Source organism: Typopeltis vanoorti, chromosome 4 (assembly GCF_054136105.1).
Source record: "Typopeltis vanoorti isolate ZY-2024b chromosome 4, IOZ_Tvanoo_1.0, whole genome shotgun sequence".
NCBI lineage: Eukaryota > Metazoa > Arthropoda > Arachnida > Uropygi > Thelyphonidae > Typopeltis > Typopeltis vanoorti.
In genome coordinates this window covers 110880289-110904167 of record NC_143552.1, presented here as the reverse complement: position 1 = coordinate 110904167, position 23879 = coordinate 110880289, and the positions used below count along the sequence as shown (strand labels likewise).

The 23879-nt window shown below is 36.6% G+C and overlaps 1 protein-coding gene across 4 annotated transcripts in view; it reads right to left on the bottom strand.

Moving 5' to 3' along the window:
* Nucleotides 1–23879, bottom strand: part of RapGAP1 (Rap GTPase activating protein 1) — a 457436-nt gene that overhangs the window by 6000 nt on the left and 427557 nt on the right. The gene's annotated exons all lie outside the window — the stretch shown is intronic.

Below are 23879 nucleotides of genomic sequence, written 5' to 3'. Positions count from 1 at the left end.
TGGAGAAGATTTTGGATAGTCAAATGTAAACTCCTCAAGCTCAAAGTTTATGGACTATGAAGAACCATATCATGCTAATAAAGGAAAAGTGAGAGATACAATTAAAGGAAAAATGATAAAGTTTGCTGATACCAAGTTTTCTCAGAATGATTATCATCTACATGAAAAGAAAATAGCTTCTAAATCAAGAACAACGGGCATGAAATTGAAATAATTGAAGGCAACTGGAAAGCAATTTAGAAGAGCAGATTACACAATTGCTCCTTCACGGATTGAAGAACTCATGTTCATCCAAAATCTAGGACTAACCAGTGACACCTCACTAATCATACCATCTTTCTGCATTGCTTCATTAAATGTACAAGGATTCCATATGCAAGTTAAACAAGAAGCTATATGGAAATATGCTACACGATATTATCAGGTTTTTGTTTTTCCAAGAAACATACTTCTTTCTTATTGGAGCTTTGGAAGGAAAGGGATGCAGAAGAGAGAATCTTGACAAACTGGAAATACTGTGGATGTGTAATGAGGTTTATAAATGTTTATGCTCCATCCATCCAATGGAACAGTTAGATGAAAATTCTTACAGGAATTGCAGGCATATTTATACAGTGTGCAGCACATCACAGAAGCTGGAGATTTAACTGTATCGAAAACTCCACATTACACACTCCATTCGTAGAAAAGTGGGATATGCACAGTTAAAAATATATCTTAGCAGACCTAATCTCCAGGCTTACACATACACAAACAAAGGTATTAGTACCAATTTTTATCAAATTTCTCTCATTTTTCCTTATAAATAGGGTAAATCAGATCAAACATCTTGACATCAACTTGCCATAATAATCCAATTCTACTTAAATTTCACTGCATGAAACAAGTAGAGATCAGTTCTGGACCACAGAGACTTCCACCAAATTTCCCACTGATCTTTTCAACCAAACTCCAGCCCCCTCTGTTCAAACCGGAATAATGTTACCTGGAACTAGAATCATATGGTTAAAATTCAAACAATCAGTAAAACAGAATGATTAAAAGGGAAAAGGACCAGGCTTTCCTCAAAAGAAAAAAGGTGAAAGACCTGTATAAAGAGAGAAGCTGGTTCATAGCAAGGACTGGTTATAGACCAAGAATAAACTGCTATGCTTATTTATGAATATCAGGAGTATCAGTAATAATGGAGATGAAATTGTTGTATTGAGATATCCACCCAAAGATATTTGGGAATATGTGAAACAAGTTTGGAATGAGGATGAATGATTTCTTGATATGAGTAGAAATGGAAGGATGTAATGTTTTTCATTAGGATAAGAAGAGCAAGAAATATGCTTAAGGGTCAAAGCTGTATAAGTGAGAGGAGACCTCCACATAGCCTTTAAAGGAATGCAGAGAACCGACTAGGGCTTCTGACCTAATGTCCAATCCTCACTTTCTCGTGGTGCACCCTATTGGATATCTACCTGGATACTGAACGAACGAGGATGGGCTGGCAATTTGGGATTGAGCCGACTAAATTGTATTCTTATTGGCTTAAACCAATATACAAAATGATAGTACAACATGACAAATTTTCATGCCGGCTGAGGCTTCGCCCAGTTAAACAAGCCCCCATTGTTTTCGCCAGGAAACCAGGGCGAACAGCAAAAAGTCAGCTACTGGAACAAATCTGAAAGCACAACTCAACATCACCAGAGTTAAAGATCAGTGCTATCAACATAAGAAGCTGAATGGCAAAGAAATGGAACTAGCTGAGGAATTAGATAAGTACCAGATCGACATAATCGGGGTGACTGAAACTAAAAAGACGAAAAACTGGTGAAATCTTTCTGAGCAATAAATACAAAATGTTATATTCAGGAAAAGACGAAGTAGCTATAGTATTCAACACAAAATACAAGGCTAATCTTCTTGAATGGCAGGCAGTCTCAAGTAGAGTGATGTGGGCTAATATCAGAATGGGGAATTGGACAATGAGACTTATTTGTGCATATGATCCCACAGATGGTTCTACTAATATAGAAGTGGAGGAATTTTTTCGTGCTTTAGAAAAAGCAACTGACACAATGAAAAAGGAAAAGTTGGTCCTTGTTGGGGATCTAAATAGAGTAGGAAATGATTGTCAGACATACAAAAATATTTTGGGAAAATTTGAAGAAAAGAGCAAAGCTAATAATAATGGCAAATACCTGTTGGATTTCTGCTCAGGACATGGACTGGTTATTACTAACACCATGTTCCAACATAAAAATGTGCACAAATTCACATTGAGAGAAGAAGCAAGGAATAAGAAAAGTCTCATTGACTATGTTATTGTTGATAGTGATGTTTTCTCCCTGGTGCAGGACACCAGTGTACAGAGGATTTGAAATTGGAAGTGATCACTATTTAGTCTTGAGTAGGATAAAACTGAATTTCATATTGAAAGAATAACATGTAAGAAAGTTTTAAAGCGAATAAAAGTTGAGCACCTCTCAGATGTGAACTGTAGAATAAATACACAAATATTATTGAAGAAAAAATGAAAGAGTTTGAGAACAGGAATCAAACCTTGGAGAAAACCATGATTTATTCAGCCAGAGAGGCATGTGGTGAGGTTGTCTGCAAGGATAGAAAAATCAGAACTCCATGGTGGACACAGGAAGTTAAAGAGGCAGTGAAGGAAAAGAAGAAAGCATATCAAAATTTCCTGGCAAATAAGTCTGCTTTTGCTCTTAGCGAATACAGAGACAAATGTAAGAAAGCGAAATACTGTGTAAAACTAGCTAAACAAAAGTCATGGGAGGACTTTGGCAAGAAGGTGGTAAGATATTCTGGAGGTTGTTGAAGAAGCTTAAATGGAGGAAAGAGTGCTGTAAAAGGAGTTTGAGATGATAAAGGTGGGAGAAATCCTTGAAGTATGGAGTAATTACTTCGAAAAATTGTTAAATGAAACAAGCAGTGATGACAGCACAGTGGTAAAAAACACTGACCAGGCATACAGTCAGGAATACATATCCATACTTGAAGTAGAAGAAGGCAGCAGGAGTAGATGATATTCGACCAGAAATGCTGAAGTATGGTGGTATAAAAGTCTTACAGTGGGTGCACTGCATAGTTCAGAAAGCCTGGACAGAGGGACGAATTCCCAATGATTGGAGTAGAATTTCTAATAGTACCCATATATAAAAAAGGAAATAAAACTGAATGTGAGAATTACAGAGATATTTCCCTATTGAGTGTTCCTGGCAAGATCTATGCAAGTATACTTGAGAAACAGTTGAGAAGAATTGTGGAAGAACAAGCTGGATTCAGGCCAAATAGAGGCTGTCAGGATCAGATCTTCACTTTACGACAAATAGTTGAGAAAGCATGGGAATATAACAAAGATCTGTATTTATATTTGTAGATTTAGGGACTCAAAAACACACGTGTTAGACAGATTATTTTATTAATTACAAATAAAATAAACTTGACGTTTCGACCTCTATATCGAGGTCATCATCAGAAGAATACAACTGTATGCAGAACCAAGCTACATGCTCATGCTTTCTATATCAGTAAGCTAAATCTACGCAGTTAATAAATCTTTTTTCTAGCCTGACCTCTAGTGATAGAAAAGAAAAAAAATAAATAAATAAATAAATTAAAAAAAAAAAAAAATATATATATATATATATATATACAGGGTGTTCGGGATAAATTTGACATATTTATAATTAATTATATTTTTCCGTAAGTTACATGTATTAACACACACTTCTCTTCATTTAAAAGTTTGGACCCTTCTTCATTCACATACAAGATGTCAGAAAGGATGGATAGCTGGAACCCACCTGAATCATGGAAGAGAATAACTTGTATCATGATGATTCGTGCCCGCCATCAAAATAAGGATATTACGACTGCTGCCCAATGCTCCCTGAATACAGTAAAAACAATCAGGCATGAACTAGAGACTTGCAATGGTGACTACGAGGATGTAGCAAGAAGAAAGATCCCTAGCAGTCGATCTGATTGCGTTCGTACAGCAGAATTCCTCGCAAATCTGCAGGAACAGGTGTTGAAGAACCCTAGCATTGGAATTCGGGCTTTGTTCGTGGAGTTGCTAATTGTAGTCAAGCCCTGGATAACAAGGGTAGGCAATGGTAGGCCGTATGTATGGCAGCAGGATTCGGCCCCTTGCCACACCTCTGGGAAAAGTCAAAAATGGTTGTCTGAAAATTTCTACGACTTCACCAGTCCAAATGTTTGGCCTCCAAACTCCCCAGACCTTAACCCCATGGATTATTTTGTATGGGGCGCAGTTGAAAAAGACACCAATCGCACTTCCAGTAATACAAAAGCCCAGTTAATGGATAAAATTAAAACAGTTTTTGCGGCCCTTCCCAGGGAGACTGTAGCATCAGCTTGTTCGAGGTTCTGAAGCAGAATTGAAGCTGTGATCGATGCTAATGGTGGTTATTTTGAGTAAATCTTGTTGATAGTATTGTAATTAACTCTGCCTGTAATGTTTTTTTGTCAATTCATTAAATTTAATAGATACAAAGAAGATTTTCTTTTTCCTTACGAAACTGTCAAATTTATTCCGAACACCCTGTATATATATATATACACACACACATAAATAGATAAATGCAACTACAATAAACTGTTAGAGTCCTCATGTATTAATATTCTGGATAGTTACAAAATGATTTCTTTCAGTTGCTATTGAATGTTCTAAACACTTCACCAAGTCACCAGGTTGTCTTCTTGTAGTGGGAATTTTTCTAATGCTAGTTTAGGATGTTATACAGGTTGTAGATGGGTTCTCCACATTCTTGAAATGGTGAAGCCATCATTTTTGTTGAGATTTGGGTTGTGTTTGAGCATTTCACAAGACTCTTTAAATTTTCTCTCAAACCAGGTTTTGGTGCGGTGTAGGGACTTGGTATTTTTCCAGTCAATTCTATGGTATGTTTGGAGTGCATGGTCAGAAAGGCCTGTTTTACCGAAGTGGAGGTATTTAATGTGTCGTTTGTGTTCGTCTTGTCTGATTGGGATAGTTCGCCCTGTTTCCCCTATGTATGGTAAGTTACATGTGCAGTGTATTTTGTATACCCCTGGGTGTGCTAGGTGTGGAAGAGGATCTTTAGAGGTACTGAGTAGGTGTCTTAGCTTATTTGGGGGTTTAAAGGTGGTTTTAATGTTGTATTTGCGAAGTGTTCTGTCTATTTTTTCAGAAATGCCTCTAACATATGGAATGGCAATAGCATTCTTGAAATCTTTTTTGTTCTTACTGGTGTCTTTATGGAGGATCTTGTGAATAGTTTTTTTATTGTAACCATTTTTGATAAATGTTTGGTTGATGATTTTGTATTCTTGGTTTAGAGCCTGTTCATTTGAACAGATAGTTAGGGCTCTGTGTTTAAGGGTGCTTATGACACCTAATTTTTGTGTTGGGTGGTGGTAAGAATTTTTGTGTATGTATTGGCCTGTGTGTGTAGGTTTGCGGTAAACCGAGAAGGAGAGACAGCCAGAGGGAAGACGTGTGACAAGTGTGTCTAGGAAAGGAAGAGAGTCGTTTTTTTTCCATTTCAATGGTGATGCAAAGCATACAGTTGTATTCTTCTGATGATGACCTCGATATAGAGGTCGAAACGTCAAGTTTATTTTATTTGTAATTAATAAAATAATCTGTCTAACACGTGTGTTTTTGAGTCCCTAAATCTACAAATATGAGTGCTGATCACCGTGTAACCCTAAAAGAAAGAATTATCATAATCCATGGAGATGTGACCCACAAGCAGTGCAGCCTCTACGGTAAGCTGAAGATACGTGTTTCTTTATTAACGAATCGACTAGCCTTTTTGAAACGATGTAGAGACAGCAACATAATTCCAAACTGCATTAAACTAAAAAAGAAGTTTAAATCAACCAAAGCGCTCCGTATTTATGCCCGGTTGGAAAAAGCCTTATTACGAGAACAAATCCACGAGGCACGTAAAAATCTAGCATCCACCCAAACCAAAGTTCTGCAATTTAAATTTGAATTATCTGACTACGTTATTCCAGAAATTTGGGAGATTCTAGATAGGATCACCGACGACTCGGCCAAGCACTCACTACTGAAAAATAAAGAAAAACTAATAATGAAATTTCAAGCCCTACAACAACTGAAAAGCACAAGATCATCAAGACGCCATTACGAAAGGAACAGCCAACCACAAACCGACGTCATACGGAGCAACCAATCGCCGGCAAACAATGTTAGGAGCCACCAACCACCATCGGATCATTGCTCAGTTATCAACCTATCAAACCACGTTCTCACCGAAGATGAACTCTCACTGCTAAAGAAAGGTTTGAATTACGCCATTGCTCCGAGGTCAGTGAACAAACTTGATATCGTGTATCATATCGAGAGAGGTTTACGATCCCTCCCCACCATTCTGGCTGATAAAATACGAATGGAAACATCGTATATACTAAATTCTAACAAAAAACTAAACACCAACATAAACAAAACCGAAAATCTAGCCCTTAAATCCTTAAAAAATAACCACGATATTATAATAACGAAAGCCGATAAAGGCAATTCCACCGTCCTGTTAGACCGTACGACATACATAGAAAAAATGAACCAGTTAATTTCGGACCATAACACCTACCAAAAGGTTAACTACAACCCCACAAAACGTAACAAAAAGAAAACAACTGAATTAATCAAATCCGTCCACACATGGCCCGAAGAAACGACAAAAAAATTAATACCTCAGTATGCCCGTGCGCCCAGAATTTATGGCCTGCCAAAAATACACAAATCTGGCACACCACTTCGCCCAATCGTTGAAGGAATTGACAGCCCAAATTATCACTTAGCCAAAAAATTAGCTGCCACACTCAAGGAATTGGTAGGTCAGTCCCCTTCCTATATAAAAAATACACAACATTTCATCAGTAAAATCAAAAACATTACACTCACCAACCAAGATTTATTAGTCAGCTTTGACATAACTTCCCTTTTTACCAATGTTCCAATCAATGACACGATCTTGCTCCTACAGAACATATTTCCACATGACATCACGGCCCTTTTTGCCCACGTACTCCGCTCCGGATATTTCGTATGGCAAAACAATTTTTACCTTCAAAAAGAAGGTACAGCCATGGGCTCACCACTTTCTCCCCCAATAGCTAACTTTTATATGGAAGACTTTGAGCAACGGGCTCTAGAGACAGCATGTCTAAAGCCCAAAATCTGGCTCAGATACGTCGACGATATTTTCGCCATTTGGCCCCACGGCCGCGAAGCTCTAAATACATTCCTTAGCCACCTAAACAAACAACACAAACGTATCCAATTCACCATTGAAATGGAAAAAAACGACTCTCTTCCTTTCCTAGACACACTTGTCACACGTCTTCCCTCTGGCTGTCTCTCCTTCTCGGTTTACCGCAAACCTACACACACAGGCCAATACATACACAAAAATTCTTACCACCACCCAACACAAAAATTAGGTGTCATAAGCACCCTTAAACACAGAGCCCTAACTATCTGTTCAAATGAACAGGCTCTAAACCAAGAATACAAAATCATCAACCAAACATTTATCAAAAATGGTTACAATAAAAAAACTATTCACAAGATCCTCCATAAAGACACCAGTAAGAACAAAAAAGATTTCAAGAATGCTATTGCCATTCCATATGTTAGAGGCATTTCTGAAAAAATAGACAGAACACTTCGCAAATACAACATTAAAACCACCTTTAAACCCCCAAATAAGCTAAGACACCTACTCAGTACCTCTAAAGATCCTCTTCCACACCTAGCACACCCAGGGGTATACAAAATACACTGCACATGTAACTTACCATACATAGGGGAAACAGGGCGAACTATCCCAATCAGACAAGACGAACACAAACGACACATTAAATACCTCCACTTCGGTAAAACAGGCCTTTCTGACCATGCACTCCAAACATACCATAGAATTGACTGGAAAAATACCAAGTCCCTACACCGCACCAAAACCTGGTTTGAGAGAAAATTTAAAGAGTCTTGTGAAATGCTCAAACACAACCCAAATCTCAACAAAAATGATGGCTTCACCATTTCAAGAATGTGGAGAACCCATCTACAACCTGTATAACATCCTAAACTAGCATTAGAAAAATTCCCACTACAAGAAGACAACCTGGTGACTTGGTGAAGTGTTTAGAACATTCAATAGCAACTGAAAGAAATCATTTTGTAACTATCCAGAATATTAATACATGAGGACTCTAACAGTTTATTGTAGTTGCATTTATCTATTTATGTGTGTGTATATATATATATATATATATATATATATATATATATATATATATATTTTTTTTTTTTTTTTTTTTTTATTTATTTATTTATTTATTTTTTTATTTTTATTTTTTTTTTTTTTCTTTTCTATCACTAGAGGTCAGGCTAGAAAAAAGATTTATTAACTGCGTAGATTTAGCTTACTGATATAGAAAGCATGAGCATGTAGCTTGGTTCTGCATACAGTTGTATTCTTCTGATGATGACCTCGATATAGAGGTCGAAACGTCAAGTTTATTTTATTTGTAATTAATAAAATAATCTGTCTAACACGTGTGTTTTTGAGTCCCTAAATCTACAAATATGAGTGCTGATCACCGTGTAACCCTAAAAGAAAGAAAGATCTGTATTTAAGTTTTGTCAATTTGGAAAAGGCATATGACAAGGTGCCAAGAGAGAAGCTATTCAATACGCTACAGTTATATGGTGTCAATGGGGCATTATATCAAGCAATACTTAGTCTTTATTTGAGTTGTAAGTCAGCAGTTAGAATTGAAGGAAGTACAGGAAGATGGTTTAATGTTAAATCTGGTGTGAGACAAGGATGTACATTATCCCCTGTGTTATTTCATTATCTATATGGATCACATTATGAAGGAAAGTGGTATTAAACATGATATGAGAATTGTTGAAAATATCAACTGTGTTGTGAACGAGGAACCTGTGGAACAAGTAAAACATTTCAGCTACTTAGGCCCGATTTTTAGTGAAGGTGGTAAATTAAATATGGAAATAGACAACAGAATCAACAAAAAAGCTGGTATGGTAGGAAGTCAATTGAATAAATTCATATGGAATAAGAGAGAAATTAGTCGGAACACTAAATTAGCTGTATACAAGACAGTGTTCAAACCAGTTTTAACTTATGGATCTGAGAGCTGGGTCAGAAGTAAAACACTTGACCAAAGACTGCAGATACGAGAGTCCTAAGAAAGATTAGAGGCATGAACAAATGGCATCAATGACAATATCATATTAAAAACGAGGATATTAGGAAAGAACTTGACATTGGCAGCATCCAGGAATTAGCAGAGCTAATCTCAGGTGGTATGGTAGTTAAACAGAATGGGCGAGGAAAGATTAGCAAAACACGTGTTCTCTGCCATGTTGGCAGGAAAACTACCCAGAGGAAGACCAAGATATAGGTGGATTGATAAGGTACAAAGTGAAATTGAAATATAAGATCTGATAATGTTGGAGTCTTGACAAGTTTGGAGGAAAATTGTAGATAGGAAGTTAGTAATGATGTAAATTTTTCATGTAGTACTATCATATCCTGTATACCCCCCTTGAGGGTACATGCCAGGAATTTAATGTTGATGATAGCATAGAAATTATGTCTGCACAAAGTTGGAATACAAGCAAAAAATAGCATTAGTGGTTCTGAGGCAGTATGGTGTGAGATGGAGTTTTACAGGATGAGGTATTTAGGTGGATGTTACTATAGGCCAGGCAATGTAGATTGTGGAGATTAAATGTATACACAAATTAGCTTAGTGAGTAAGAGAAGGATGATCATTATAGGCGATTTTAATTAATACCTATTCAAATGAAAACATAGCATATGCAATAAGGAAAAACAAATTTGAATTCATGAGGGATGGTTACTTAGGCAATATGTAATAGAGGATGCATGAGGGATGGTTACTTAGGCAATATGTAATAGAGGATGCATGAGGGATGAGGCTTAGATCTGATCATATCAAAGGATGTGATTGTGAATGTTGTGTCTAATCTTTCTCTGGTTGATCAAGGTAATCACCTGAGTTATAGCCAGTCACATGAGAAATGAGGAAAGAATATATGTGGAACTACAAGACTAGTGATTATGAAAAACTTTGGAGAAAATAGGAGCTGTATCATGGAAAGTGGAGGGAGTGAAAAGTAGACAGATGCTGCTTGGGCACGTATAAAGTGATATTTAACAACAGCAACATCTTAGTTCCCCTGAGTAGATGCTAAAGGTTAAAAGGCTAAGTTAGAAGTAAAATGGATGAATGAGAATATTAAGCATGCCCTCTGGAAAAAAGAAGACTTTCATAGAAGTAGCACAGGAAGGTGACTAGATAAGAAAAAAACAAGTGCAGTAGGAGCAGAAATTAGCCATTCAGTCCAACAAAAATTCTAGAAAGTCCTTTTGATAAGTTGGAAGTAGAAGATAGAATGATTATGAGAGAATAATGTTAATGAAAATGGTACATTGGTAAATGTTGCAGAATAGTATGTTATTCAGCAAGTATTTTATCAGCGGAAGATCACTAGTGATGTGCCACAGGGACCATTATCGTTTAATTTGTATGTTGATTATATTGGGACAGGTGTAACTAGAGATATGCAGCTGCTTGCAGATGATGTAAAGTTGAGAAGAACCATGAGTAGAGCACATGCTGTAACCTTATGGAAGAATCTGAATAGATGTGATTGAAGCTACCAGTGTAGTGTTGCAAGGCATAAGGTCTTGAAATTTAGTACATAAGGGAAAGCAAAATACACAATTAATGGAGAAATTTTGGAAGTGAAGGAGATAAGAGATCTAGGAGTGGTGGTGGTGTACAAAGACTTGATAAAATTGTGAGGATATCACAATGGATTATGGGAATGATAAGGAGGACCTTAACATATGGAAGCAAAAAGATTGTGCTAGTTCCCTTGTAAGGCATTTATCAGGCCACATATGGACTGATGTGTGCAGATGCAATTGCCTGATTTTCAGGAGATGAGGATATCCAGAGAGGGTCCAAAGTGGATTTACTAAGGTGGTATTGTGACTGGAATGTGGGATATGAACACAGACTAGGAGGAATGGGAGGTTTGCAGAGCCTTGTGGATGGAAGGAGGAGAGTGGATATGATTGAGACAATAAGTTGGTGAGGAGCTAGTAACAACACCTCAACAAATTCTGTTTCAATCATATGTCCTCTCCTATTCAATCAATTAAGGAGATTTTTTTAAATATATACATAGAGAGAGAGAGTCCAGGGAGACTGTGGTAGAACAAGAGACCATCCCTTGAAGCTGTTTAAGAAGGGTGTGATCAACGGAGTTAGGAGCAGATTGACATGGAGTGTGGTGGGTGTATAAACCGTATATGGGTTTAAAAAGAGAACAGTTCCCCCATGATGAATCTTCAACATTAATGACTTTCTTGATGTAAATTTCAAATACATTAATTTACTCAAAGAATTAATAAATGTATCATGAATTAAGCAAACATATATGGTCAGAGCAATTTGTTTAAGTGTTTTGAATTCTAGCATTTTTTGCATTAGTATAAAGATTAAAATTAAAACAGAAGGGCTTAGTTTCAAATTGGTTTTTTTATTCTACTGTTTCCTGGCTTAACACTTTATGAATTGATTAAGGGAAAAAGAAACGTTATTGGGGGTATTTTAGCTTGAATCATAGCATGGAAAGGGGGGGGGGCAGAGTAAAAGTGTAATATAAATTAAAGATACCAAGAAAGTATATAATTTCTTGGTATCTTTAATTTATAGTATAACCAAGTGGAAAAACTTCCAACATCTGTCTCTAATCCAGAGTATTTTAATAATAAGGCATGACACCTTTTGGCAAGTCATATATGAAAATGTGACCTCTGCATATCGACCGTGAGATACGGTGATTGATTCATTCAATCCAATACCCTTGGAGGGTAATGGATGGCAATGCTGTAGCTAATGAAGTTCTAACTGAGGCTCGGCTATTGCTGTTACCCTCTTGCCATGATCAGAGCTTTAATAGCTCAATAACACCTTATCCCTACACTGTCCTCTACAGATAACGGGGAAGATGAAAAGCATTCTTGCTTCGCCCCTTTAAGCCAGTCCTTATAAGGACTATATTGAGAAAGTCCTTATTAGAACTTCCAGGGTAACGAATTACAATGCTGTAGTCAATGAAGTTTTAACTGAGGCTCGGCTATTGCCATTACCCGACTAGAGCTTTTAGCTCAATAACACCCCATCCACACAGATTTTCTTCATTCAGATGATGGGATAAAGAGTCAAGGATTCAGTCCATCTCCCAGTTCTTTTAAGAACTTATGGTTGAATGCAGAAGTTATACATACCCTTATACATTTTTACTGGTATGTATAATACTATGCATTATATATACCAGTAAAAATGTGTGCATTGCATTATGGGATACTTAAGGCAACTGATGTGAAGTCATTAGCCTCTATATACAAGTAGCCCAGTCGTGAGTTACTTCACATACAAACTTTATTTGCTTACACTTGGATAAAGGATGAAACCAAGAATATAATTTCTTTGCATCTTTCATTTACAGTTGAGATAACTTGCTTTGATAGATGGTGGTGATTTTGGTTTGTTGAAGGTAAGGATTATGTTCTAGTGGAAACAGGTACTCACCATCCCTATATATATATATACGAAGATTCTTTTTATGGCCTGTCACTCCTTGGTCCTATATTTCAATGAAAATTTCATTGGGAACATCAAGGAGTTCCTACTCTAATATTACACCTCTAGGAAAGGAAATACCATAATAGGTATTTCCCCAATAGATGTTATATGAAGTGATTTTTCTGAATATGTTATTGTAGCTGCTTCAATAAGGATAAATCCTGAACAAAGTTTGCAGATTTAGGAGATACTTCCAAAACCCTTCTGGATAAAGAAGGGTTACATTTTTCAAATTGGACATTCTCCTGTTGAATGCAAGATTAAGAACAGTGGTGTATTTGTTGCAGATTCTGATGTGTTTTGTTTCTTACTTTAGTGTTCTATTGGTGATTCTATGGTTCCTAAACCTCGTTAGAGCTTGTTGAGAGGCCTTGATAAACAAGAGGATGAAAAATTATTCATTTTCACTAATGAGAATTGATTCTTGAAAATTAATTCACTCAATAAGCTAGTGGGCTTGCAGGCAAGCCCACTAACTTATTGAGTGAATTAATTGTTCCTGGCCAGGCCATCCAGGATTGTCGATTTTGATGAAGTAGAAGCTGAAGTAATGCAAGATTACCGGGATCCCTCCTTTCTGTATATCCATGCGTTGCACTGCCTAGTAAACATGGAGACAAGGCATTAGATCCCAGTAATGATCTGGATGAAGGATGGTAAAAAGACTCAGGAGAAGTAGAGTAAAGAATACTGTTGCCTCACATGGAAAGGAGAGGACAAAGCAGAAACAGGTCAATTGTGGTTGAAGTGAGGGTGAGAGAGATCAATGAGTCAAAATGAGTGTAAAGCATGCCAAAACCTCTTGTATGAGAGGATAGGTATGCTTTACCTCTCATACAAGAAACAAACTATCAAGCAAACTGGTTGCAATCCAAGAACTACCTAAAAAAAATCATTGACAAGTTTTATGCTACATTCCCCAAGTTAAGATATCCAGAGAATTTCTATTCCTTAGAGAAAAGGCATTTTTGGGAAGTTCCAACTCACTTCTGCCTTCAAAATCAATTAACCAAATCTGTCAACTATTAACCTCTCTCTCCTTTATTGCTATATGATGATTTTCAAGGTCCATGTTCTTATAGGAAGATTAGTTAAAAATGTCTTTTGTAGTATCAAAGCCATATTCAACTGTACTTTACAGTATGCAACACAGCAATCTAACTTCTACACTCTAGTGAGATCCAATAGGATATTATGCTGGGAAGATAGCAACAGATCCCATTAGACACTCTGATTTTAAAATATCTGTGTATGCCAACAAAAAAAAAGTAGATTATTCTGCTCTGTGTGTGAAAAAGGTAGACAGAACAGAGAGAGAGAGGTATGGAATGTTTCCCTAACTTGCACAATGAGAAGCTACATGACAGAATGCAACTATGCTAAGGTGGTAGTGTTTATAGGCATTTGCACTACTGTCTATAGTAATGTTTGGAACTTGTATTAATTCTTTCATGTTCAACTGTTATGAAATATGGTATAAAATTATTTTATGGCATATGGCAATCTGACATGTTATATGTAAGTTTTTCCCAACATCAGCAAAAAAAATACTTGTGACACAGGGATGATATGGCAAAGATTTTATTTTATCTGCATACTCCAAAGATAGTTATCAAAACAAGAGTGAATTCATTCATATTGCCATAAAGACTAGGAAGGCACAATGTTCAAAATGCACTGATTACAGTCTAATTGCCTGATGGCAGACAGATCTGACCAGTGCAGCACACTATCTCTGGAAGAGACATAAACTCAAGACCCATATTTGAGTCTTGACTGGAAAAGTGGATAGCACATGTTGAGCAAGGATGCTGGTCCCTTGTCTTCCACCACTTGGATGCAAGTCTATTTGCATCCAAGTGGTGGAAGACTGGATGTAAAGACTGTTCATTACTTTACAGCATTCTCTCTCAAATAACACATGGAAGAAATCTTATCAAATAAGGCTTGCGGCGAGTTAACCCAGCAAAAAGTGTGACACTTAACAGAATCTTGTAGGAATCCTTCTTCTTGGAGGAGAGAGAGAGAGAGTAGATCACACTTGGACTTGGAACATTCAGTTAGATTAAAAATAAAATAAAATAAACGATTAAACGAGGAAGGTTTCTTTTAAGATTAAATATGCAAACATCTTTGAGTATAAACCTTAAAGCTGTGTCATACATTGTTCCACATAAGACAATACTAACTGTTCATTTTTTAGAAAATGCATCTCTAATATTAGAATCTTTACAGTTTTTAAGTGATTCTAATGTTGAATGATTTTTTTTTTCTGATTAAAATATGCCAAATCAATACTAGTGGTGGAAAGAGGTTCATGGATAGATGATAGGAGATCATATCATCTATCTTGCTTCATTTAGGAATAATTCAGGAGCAGCTGTTCATAAAGGATTTAAGTTCACACATTAAGAGTAAAATTTCCTTTTTGTCAATGATGCAAGTTAGCAGAGCAGTCAACTGTTCAGATGACCTTTAAAGTTGGAAAAGTGTACAGGAAAGTGGGACAGTTTCAAATTTAATGCAAACATCAATGCATCACACTTATTTTTCTAACAATAACAGAAGATTTGTTTTAGAAATTATGGACTTTACAACTATGTTATAAATAACTCTTTTTAATTTCCTGATGTTTTGATCTTCATATTAAGATCATTATCATGAAAATAGGACATCATTATTACTGAAAGACTATCTATAAGAAAGACTGTTTTTCTCATGTCATCTTAAATAGAATTTAGTTTTGATGTACTTTCTAAATAATTAATTTGAATTTTTTTTTTTCACTAGAGGTCATGCCAGTAGAATAACTGGTGATCAAATCATTGTTTCTTTAGCTTACTGTGTGTAATGTAACTCAGCTTGTCCTGTATATTTGCATATACTCTAGATCAGTGTTTCTCAACCTTTCTAAGCCCAAAGACCAGTAAAATGCCTAAAACAATCCTACGGACCACTAAGTTATTTAATTTTTTTTTAAATGTATGTGGGGATTTCCAACATATACATATGGAAACATACCGAATTTTTCGGACCATAAGACGCACCTTTTTACATAGAATATGTTAATAAAATTAGTAAGTACGCCACTGAAGGTAGGTACCTAAGTTATCTTACTGCGTGTGGGTGAATCACTGATTTAGAGCGTCAATAATCATTAGTGTGTAAACATATGTGCTTTTGTACGGTTCATTTGAATTATTTTTTATAAGTCGTTAAAATTTTTATCTTAAAATTAGAAAAAAATGAGTGTAAAACAAAAAAAGACTTTCATATAACGTGAGTTATAAATTAAATGTGATAAATTATGCCAAACAATATGGAAACAGAGCAGCAGAAAGATATTTTGGTCCACCACCAACAGAAAAAATAGTTTGCGAGTGGAGAAAACAAGAGGAACAATTAAAACTGCTACGTAAACACAAGAAAACATTCCGTTCGCACCTAGAAAAATGGCTAGAATTAGAAGTACAAATGAAAAATTAGGTAACAAATCATTGAAACATGGGGATATCTGTTTCTACGAAAATTATAATTTTTGAAGCAAAACGATTCTTGGTACTTTAGATTTATGATTTGTCATATCAACGAGAAGGAAATTTAACTTTGAGTTTAATCAAATTGCGAACATGGATGAAGTGCCTCTAACTTTTGATGTTCCTTCAAATTGGACAGTAGATTCAAAAGGCACCAAATCAATAGTGATCAAACAACAGGTCACAAAAACGTAACAAGCTAAAACTACACTATAGTTTTAGCTTGTTACGCGGACGGAACAAAACTACCCCCCCCCATGTTAATCTTCAAGAGAAAAACATTACCAAGAGATGAAATTCCTCGTGGCATTATTATCCATGTTCAAGATAAAGGCTGGATGGACGAAACAGGAGTGAAATTATGGATACAAAAGATATGGGTAAAACGTCCAGGTGCGTTGTTTAAAAAGCCTGCGATGTTAGTGTGGGATCAATTCAGAGCACATAAAACAGAATCAACTGTCATTCCTGAAGGCCTTACAAGTCAATTACAACCCTTGGATGGATCTATTAATAAACCATTCAAAAATTTTATGCGGGAAGATTGGAACAAATGGATGGCAAAGCAAAATCATGATGTTATAGTAGCAGGACATATGAAACGGCCAACAATTTCAGAAGTATGTACCTGGAAAAATTCATGGGAAGTTGTGAAAGAAGAGATGATTATAAAGTCATTTAAGAAATGCGGGATAAGTAATGCGATGGATGGTACTGAAGATGATGCAGTTTTTGAAGGGAGTGACAACAATAGTTCAGATGAAAGTAATATGAACGGTGACATTAACAAGACCAGTGATAGTACTGAGAGTGAAGATGAACTGAATATTGCTAATATAAATGATTGTAACAATAAAAAAAAATTAATTAAGAATTTGTAAATATCTTTTTATAAAAATCGTCTCATAAATTTGGGGTGCGTCTTATCATCATTGATAAGTGTATCATCATTGAACAAATAAAAAGGTATCAGTTTCCGATTTGCTGTGGACAAATGAATGGGTATGTCAGCCCCATCCTGCTGATATGCTCATTCATCTGCTAACCTCATTCATCTGCCCACACTTATTAAGCTCACCCCACAACAACATTTTTAGCGCCGTTGGTACCATGGGCAAATGAATGGGGAATGTCAGCACCATTCCACTGAAACTATCATTCATCTGCCCACAATGACGTTAATCCCCATTCATCTACCCATAGCAACTTTTATATTTTATATGTTATCCCCATTCATCTGCCCATACTCATGAAACTAGCCCCAGAACAACTTTAATCTTCACACACTCAATGATTCGACCTGTGACATGTAAACTGTTCCATTCACTAAGTGCTTTGTGAGATGAGGGATAAATGTTGTTCCTATCTTACTCCATTCATCATAATACTGAATACGAATTTGACATCCATGGATTCCATCATGGATGACATCCCTTTGTCCTGTCCAAACCATCCCCTGCATATACTCAAAAATTTCACTCAGAACACACACACACACACTTCCGGCAGATATGAATCTGCCTTATTTCCCTGTGGAGTTTTCCATGACCAGCAAAAAAATTTAAGACATCCTGTTATGTGAGGTCATTTCCGATATCTATAAACAGTCAAACCCACGATGTCAGTCGCAAAGTGCCATACACATGGTCGGGGGCATTTGCCCGCCAGTGGCCGTATATACCGTATGCATGTGATTTGTACTAATTGTGTTATGATGGTGATTTTAATTATATCCGCCCTGTTTTATCCAGAGGCACAACAGTGGTCATCTTAAATTTGGCAGATTCATTAATCGTGTGGTGGTTTTATTTATATCAGTCCTGTGTGCTTCTTGTATTCATTACATTGTGATGTGTGTCTGTACAATCCATGACCGTATGGATGTTGTCTGAATGCAACGGATTCAGTGTCCTCAGCCGCATATTCCTGCAAGCAACCGTACGAGATACGGGATGCGGACAGCTATCCTCCTCGCCAACAGAGCTGAGCCTCACTGTGATGTCACGTTGCGTAACTGTCGTTTCATCCCCGATTTTGGAAAAAAATTAATTCCAAAACCAGTAACGAGAATATTCGGAAACTGTAGTCCAAATAAATAATATGGTATAATTATGTTACTACTTACTTTTAATGAGATGGTTCAGCTTCTCGGCCTTTGCAGAGTTGGATATCTGGCTCAATATTGGTCAACTTCAGTCGAAGATTGGCACATACAATAAGACAATTTCTGTATTTTGTTTTTATTTGAAGGAGCGATGAAAATCCTTTCAAAGAAGGTTGTAGAAAACTGCATGATGATTTTAAGTGCTTCTTCAGATAATTTGGGAAATTCACTTCTACTCACTGAAGGCGAGATCCAGAATCGAGCCAAATCAAGATCACGGAATTGCATTTTAACCCACTGTCACTTGAAAGCTCAATTAACTGTTCTTTTTTCGATGACAAAAGATCGTTCTCATGACTATAAGCCATCAAGAACAGTTAAAGAATTTCCCTAAAGAAAATGAAGGAACCATTAGTTTATTACGGGAATTGTGATGAATGAAGTGGAGGTGAATAGTCTATTACAGAACCTTAATGTGAATACATCTGTGGGATTGGATGGTATACCGGCACGGGTCTTACGTGAAGCGGCTAAAGAATTATCAGTGCCCATTTTAAAAATTTTATGGAATTTACAACACTGTTAAAAAACTTTTTTTATTATCCCGACGTTTCAATCTTCACATCAAGATCATCATCTGGAGTGTACATAAATATATAGGACAAGCTAAGTTACATCATTAACTGTAAGCTAGAGAAATAATGATTTGATCACATGTTATCCTACTGGCATGACCTCTGGTGAAAAAAAAAAAAACAAAAAAATTACATCAAGCTAAATTCTATTTTACAATGACAGGAATAAACATTCTTTTAGATAATTTCTTTCAGAAACAATTGGTGTCCTATTTTTAGTATTACAATTCTTATTTTTGATTTACAATACTGGATTTTCTACAGTCCTGTTTATAGTTGTTCTTAGCGAAGAAGGTCGAACATATACCTTCCATATGTTTGGGATTTTTAGACCATCATTATTGTTCAGGTTGGGGTGGTTGATAATAATCTCACAGGCTTCCTTGAATTTCCGTTCATACCATGTTTTAGTGTGATGTAGACAGCTGGTGGTTTTCCAGTCAATTCTGTGTAAGGTATTCAAGGGCATGATCAGAAAGGCCAGCTTCACCATAATTATTATATTTAATGTGTCGTTTATGTTCCTTTTGTCAAATAGGAATTGTGTCCTGTTTCTCCTACATATGGTATGTTGCAAGTACAATAAATCCGGTATACTCCAGGGTGGACTAGTGGAGGGAGTGGGTCTTTGGATGAGTTGAGTAAGCTTTTTAATTTTGTAGGAGGTTTAAAGGTGGCTTTTGAGGTTGTACTTTTGTAGTACTCTGTTTATTTTGTCTGATATTCCTTTAATGTAGGGAATGGTTATAGTTTTACTGTAGTCTGGTTTGTCTTTGTTTTTTTATTGTGGTTTTGTAGAGAATTTTGTTAATAGTGTTTTGGCTGTATCCGTTTTTTTGTAAGTTATTACTGATAATTTTAAATTTGTCTTTCAGTGCCTGTTCACTGGAACAGATCATCTGAGCTCTGTTTTTTTAGCATGTTGATGACAGCTAGTTTTTGTGTTGGGTGGTGGTAGGAGTTTATGTGTAGGTTTTCGGTAAACAGTGAAGGAAAAATTGCCCGAGGGAAGACGTGTGACAAGTGTATCTAGAAACGGAAGTGTGTTGAGTTTTTCAATTTCAGTTGTGAGCTGTATGCGTTTGAGTTGTTTGTTTAGGTGGCTAAGGAATGTGTCTAATGTCTGGTGACCATGGGACCAGATCGTGAAAACATCGTCGACGTATCTAAGCCAGACTTTGGGTTTTAGAGGGGAAGAATCTAGGGCTAGTTGCTCAAAATGTTCCATGTAAAAGTTAGCAATAAGGGGGGGATAGCAGCTGTGCCTTCTTTTTGTAAGTAGAAGGTGTTTTGCCATACAAAATAACCCAACCGTAATACATGCGCAAAGAGCGCCATGATATCTGGAGGGAATTTGCTCTGTAGGAGAAGGATTGTGTAATTGTGTCACAGGACAAGCTAAGTCATAACTCAGCTTCTCCTGTATATTTATGTACGCTCCAGATGATGATCTTGATGTGAAGATCGAAACTTTGGGATAATAAAAAAAGTTTTTTAACACAGTTGTAAATTCCATAAAATTTTTAAAATGAATGCTGATCATTGTGTAACCCTAAAAGAAAAGAATTATCAGTGCCCTTGACCATGTTGTTTAATCTGAGTCTCGGGTCTGGTTTAGTCCTGAAGGTGTGGAAAGAAGGGAAAATAGTTCCACTGCATAAAGGAGGATCCAAGACTACTGTTGCAAATTACTGACCAATCAGCATATCAGGAGTCATTGTCAAGGTCTTGGAGAAAGTAGTCAAGGGAAAAATACAGGAATGGATTGATGAAAATGAGATACTGTATGGGAGACAGCATGGCTTTGTGAAGGGTAGATCATGCCTCAGTAACTTGCTCAAGTTTTATAACACGGTGACGGCTGAATTGGATAAGGGTAATGGGTTTACAGTGATACTGCTGGACCTGGCTAAGGCATTTGACAGAATACCACATGGAATTCTAATTCGTAAACTACAACATATGGGAATGGATATAGGGTTGGTGACATGGATAGTTGGCTGGTTGATGGAGAGATATCAGAGAGTAGTTTATTCAGGAGCAGAGTCCAAAAGATGGCCTGTGACTAGTGGTGTGCTGCAGGGTTCTGCTCTTGGACCACTGCTGTTTAATTTGTTCATTAATGATATAGGGAAGTATCTAAGAGGAACAGTTCATTTGTTTGCTGATGATGCAAAGTTGGGCAGGGCAATAGTGAATGCAGGAGATGTCAAAATCTAGCAGGACGACTTGGATAGATTGGAGTTCTGGGCTAAGGAGAATGGATGTCAATTTAATGTGACAAAATGTAAGGTTATGCATTTTGGGGTGAAAAGATTAGCAGCAGTATACCACATTGGTGGAACTGTACTCCAGGAGATTGATGAGGCCAGGGACTTGGGAGTGTTGGTGGACAGGGAGATGAAGTTTAGGGGGCACATTGCAAAAGTAGCTAAATCAGCTCATCAATTCACTTGGTTGCTGAAAAATACTTTGACGAGCAGAGACAAGCAAGTTATTGTACCTCTGTACCGAGCCTTGATAAGACCTCATCTCGACTACTGTGCCCAGATTTGGTCACCTCGGTTTCTTCTTGATGGGGAGGAGGTGGAGAGGATCCAGAGGCGAGTGACCAAGATGATAGCAGGTCTATGGAATGAACCTTATGAGAACAGGTTGAAGATTTGTGGGTTGCAGAAATTAGTTGATAGGCTGAAAAGGGGAGATATGATTGAGACATTCAAATTGCTAAAGGGTTTCTATAGGATTAAATCAGATGATATTTTTGAGATCAGGACTGTTGGCGGGAGAACTAGGGGACACCTATGGAAGCTGGGCAAAAGTGTGGTTAGCAAGGGTGTTAGAGCTGGGTTCTTTACTTTTAGAGTGGTAAATGAATGGAATAAGCTGCCAGAGTCTGTTGTGGGTGCTATAAGGTGAGTGAGTTCAAGGCAAGGTATGATAGATACTGAGAGAATGTCGTATAGTTGTGTGGACATGATGTTTAAGGCCTCCCTCGAGTCCCCTGTAATAATAATAAAGGGAGATATTTAGTTCATTTAATTTCGAAAAAAATGTCTGAAAGATAGGACAGTCTTGATAACCATGCTTTGTCAACAAGGAGTGATGCAAAATCAGAATTACGTTAATTTACAAATAATAAAACTTCATGCCTTAACTGAAATAACCTTGTTAGTACTTTGCCCCTGGAAATACAGCGAATTTCAGAATGAAGCAAAAGTTGTATATTCGTATACACTGTCCATTTCTTCCCATAACTTGTTATTTAGTGGTCGAGCCTTAATAAAATTACAGCATTGTATAGCACAGTTTTAAATTCTGATGGCATTCCTTTGGAGGCCAACCTTTCCCTATGTATGAAACAATATACCCGATTCATATCTGGAGCCACTTCCTTGACCATATAAACAACCCCCAACAATGCCTGCCTGTAAGGGTGCGAGCTCCATCCGAACAGAAGCCCATGCATTTTTCTCACTGGATCCCTTTGTGTATTATGTAATTATTGAGAATGTGAAATATTTCTTCTCCAGTTGTTCGGGATGACAAAGTTCTACAAAACAGAATATAGTCATGAATGTTGTTATCATGCACATATCTTACGTAGCATATTAACTGCGAATCATCTGCAACATCAGTAATCTCGTCTGTTTGTAACGAATAATAAGAGCTCTTCTTAACTCTTTCGATTAACTGAGATTCTACGTCACTTGTCTTATCATTAATTCTGCGATCTACAGTGTCATTGAAAGAGGAGCCAAATCATCTTTTACTAACTTGTTGCCAAACATAATTTTTACCACATCTTTTATAGCTGGAAGTAGTAAATTTTCCCCGATAGAATGAGGTTTCCCTGTTTTCGCTATGTGCAAACTTAAAAGATAGGATGCTTCCAGTGCCTTGCTATTAATCGAACCCATGGCCGAAAGTATATCTTTCCCATGATTTAATGTCGCTAAGCATAGCTGAAATTGGCTTTTTTTTTTTCTTCCCCGATTTGCTTATTTATCACATCACAATTTTTAGCTTCTAAATGTAGGAGTTTAGCAGGTTTCATGCACTCATTCGACAACACTTCATAACAAAATACATTGAGTTTTCTGTTCACTTTCATCTCCACACCAAGTAAACCCAAATTCCAATGAACTGTTATATTTCCTACAGTATTTTTTCTTTGAACTGCTTGTTTCTTCTACTTTAGTAGTTTCAGATTTACTCACCGTTACAACATGTGTATCACAATTAGGGTTAGCATCACTTGTTTCATTTGCTCTTTTTTCAAAGTCCTAGTTCTAAGCCATTTTCCATTATTAAAAAAAAACATTTCTGAAAAATATATAAATATATAAATACTGGGGTTAACTCATGATACACTTTGTCCAAAAGTGTTAAATATCGTTTAGCACTTCTGAAAGTATAATGAGCCTTGGTTGAAGGAGGAAAAACCTTCAGTAATAAAAATCAATAAACAACAAGCAATTGGTTGAAATGTTGATAATATATGTTCACTTCAAATCTGACAAAACAGCAAGGGAAGGCAGAAGCAATAAAACTACTGTTGTTCACTTCACCCCACTTATTATTCTTCATTCTGCTGCTAAAAATTATTATTACTGTAGTGCCAGTATGACGAGTAATAAAAGAGGGATGAAGTGAACAACAATATAGTTTTATTGCTTCCACCTTTGAACATTCTGATGCTATTTGTTGTTTTTTTGAAGTCTTCATTTGATTTCAATAATTTTTACTTACTTATTCAATTTTAATGTTTGGATAATTAAAAAATGTATATGAAGATCGAAATGTCGGGAAATTATAAAGTTATTTATGCACGGTTGTAAAGTC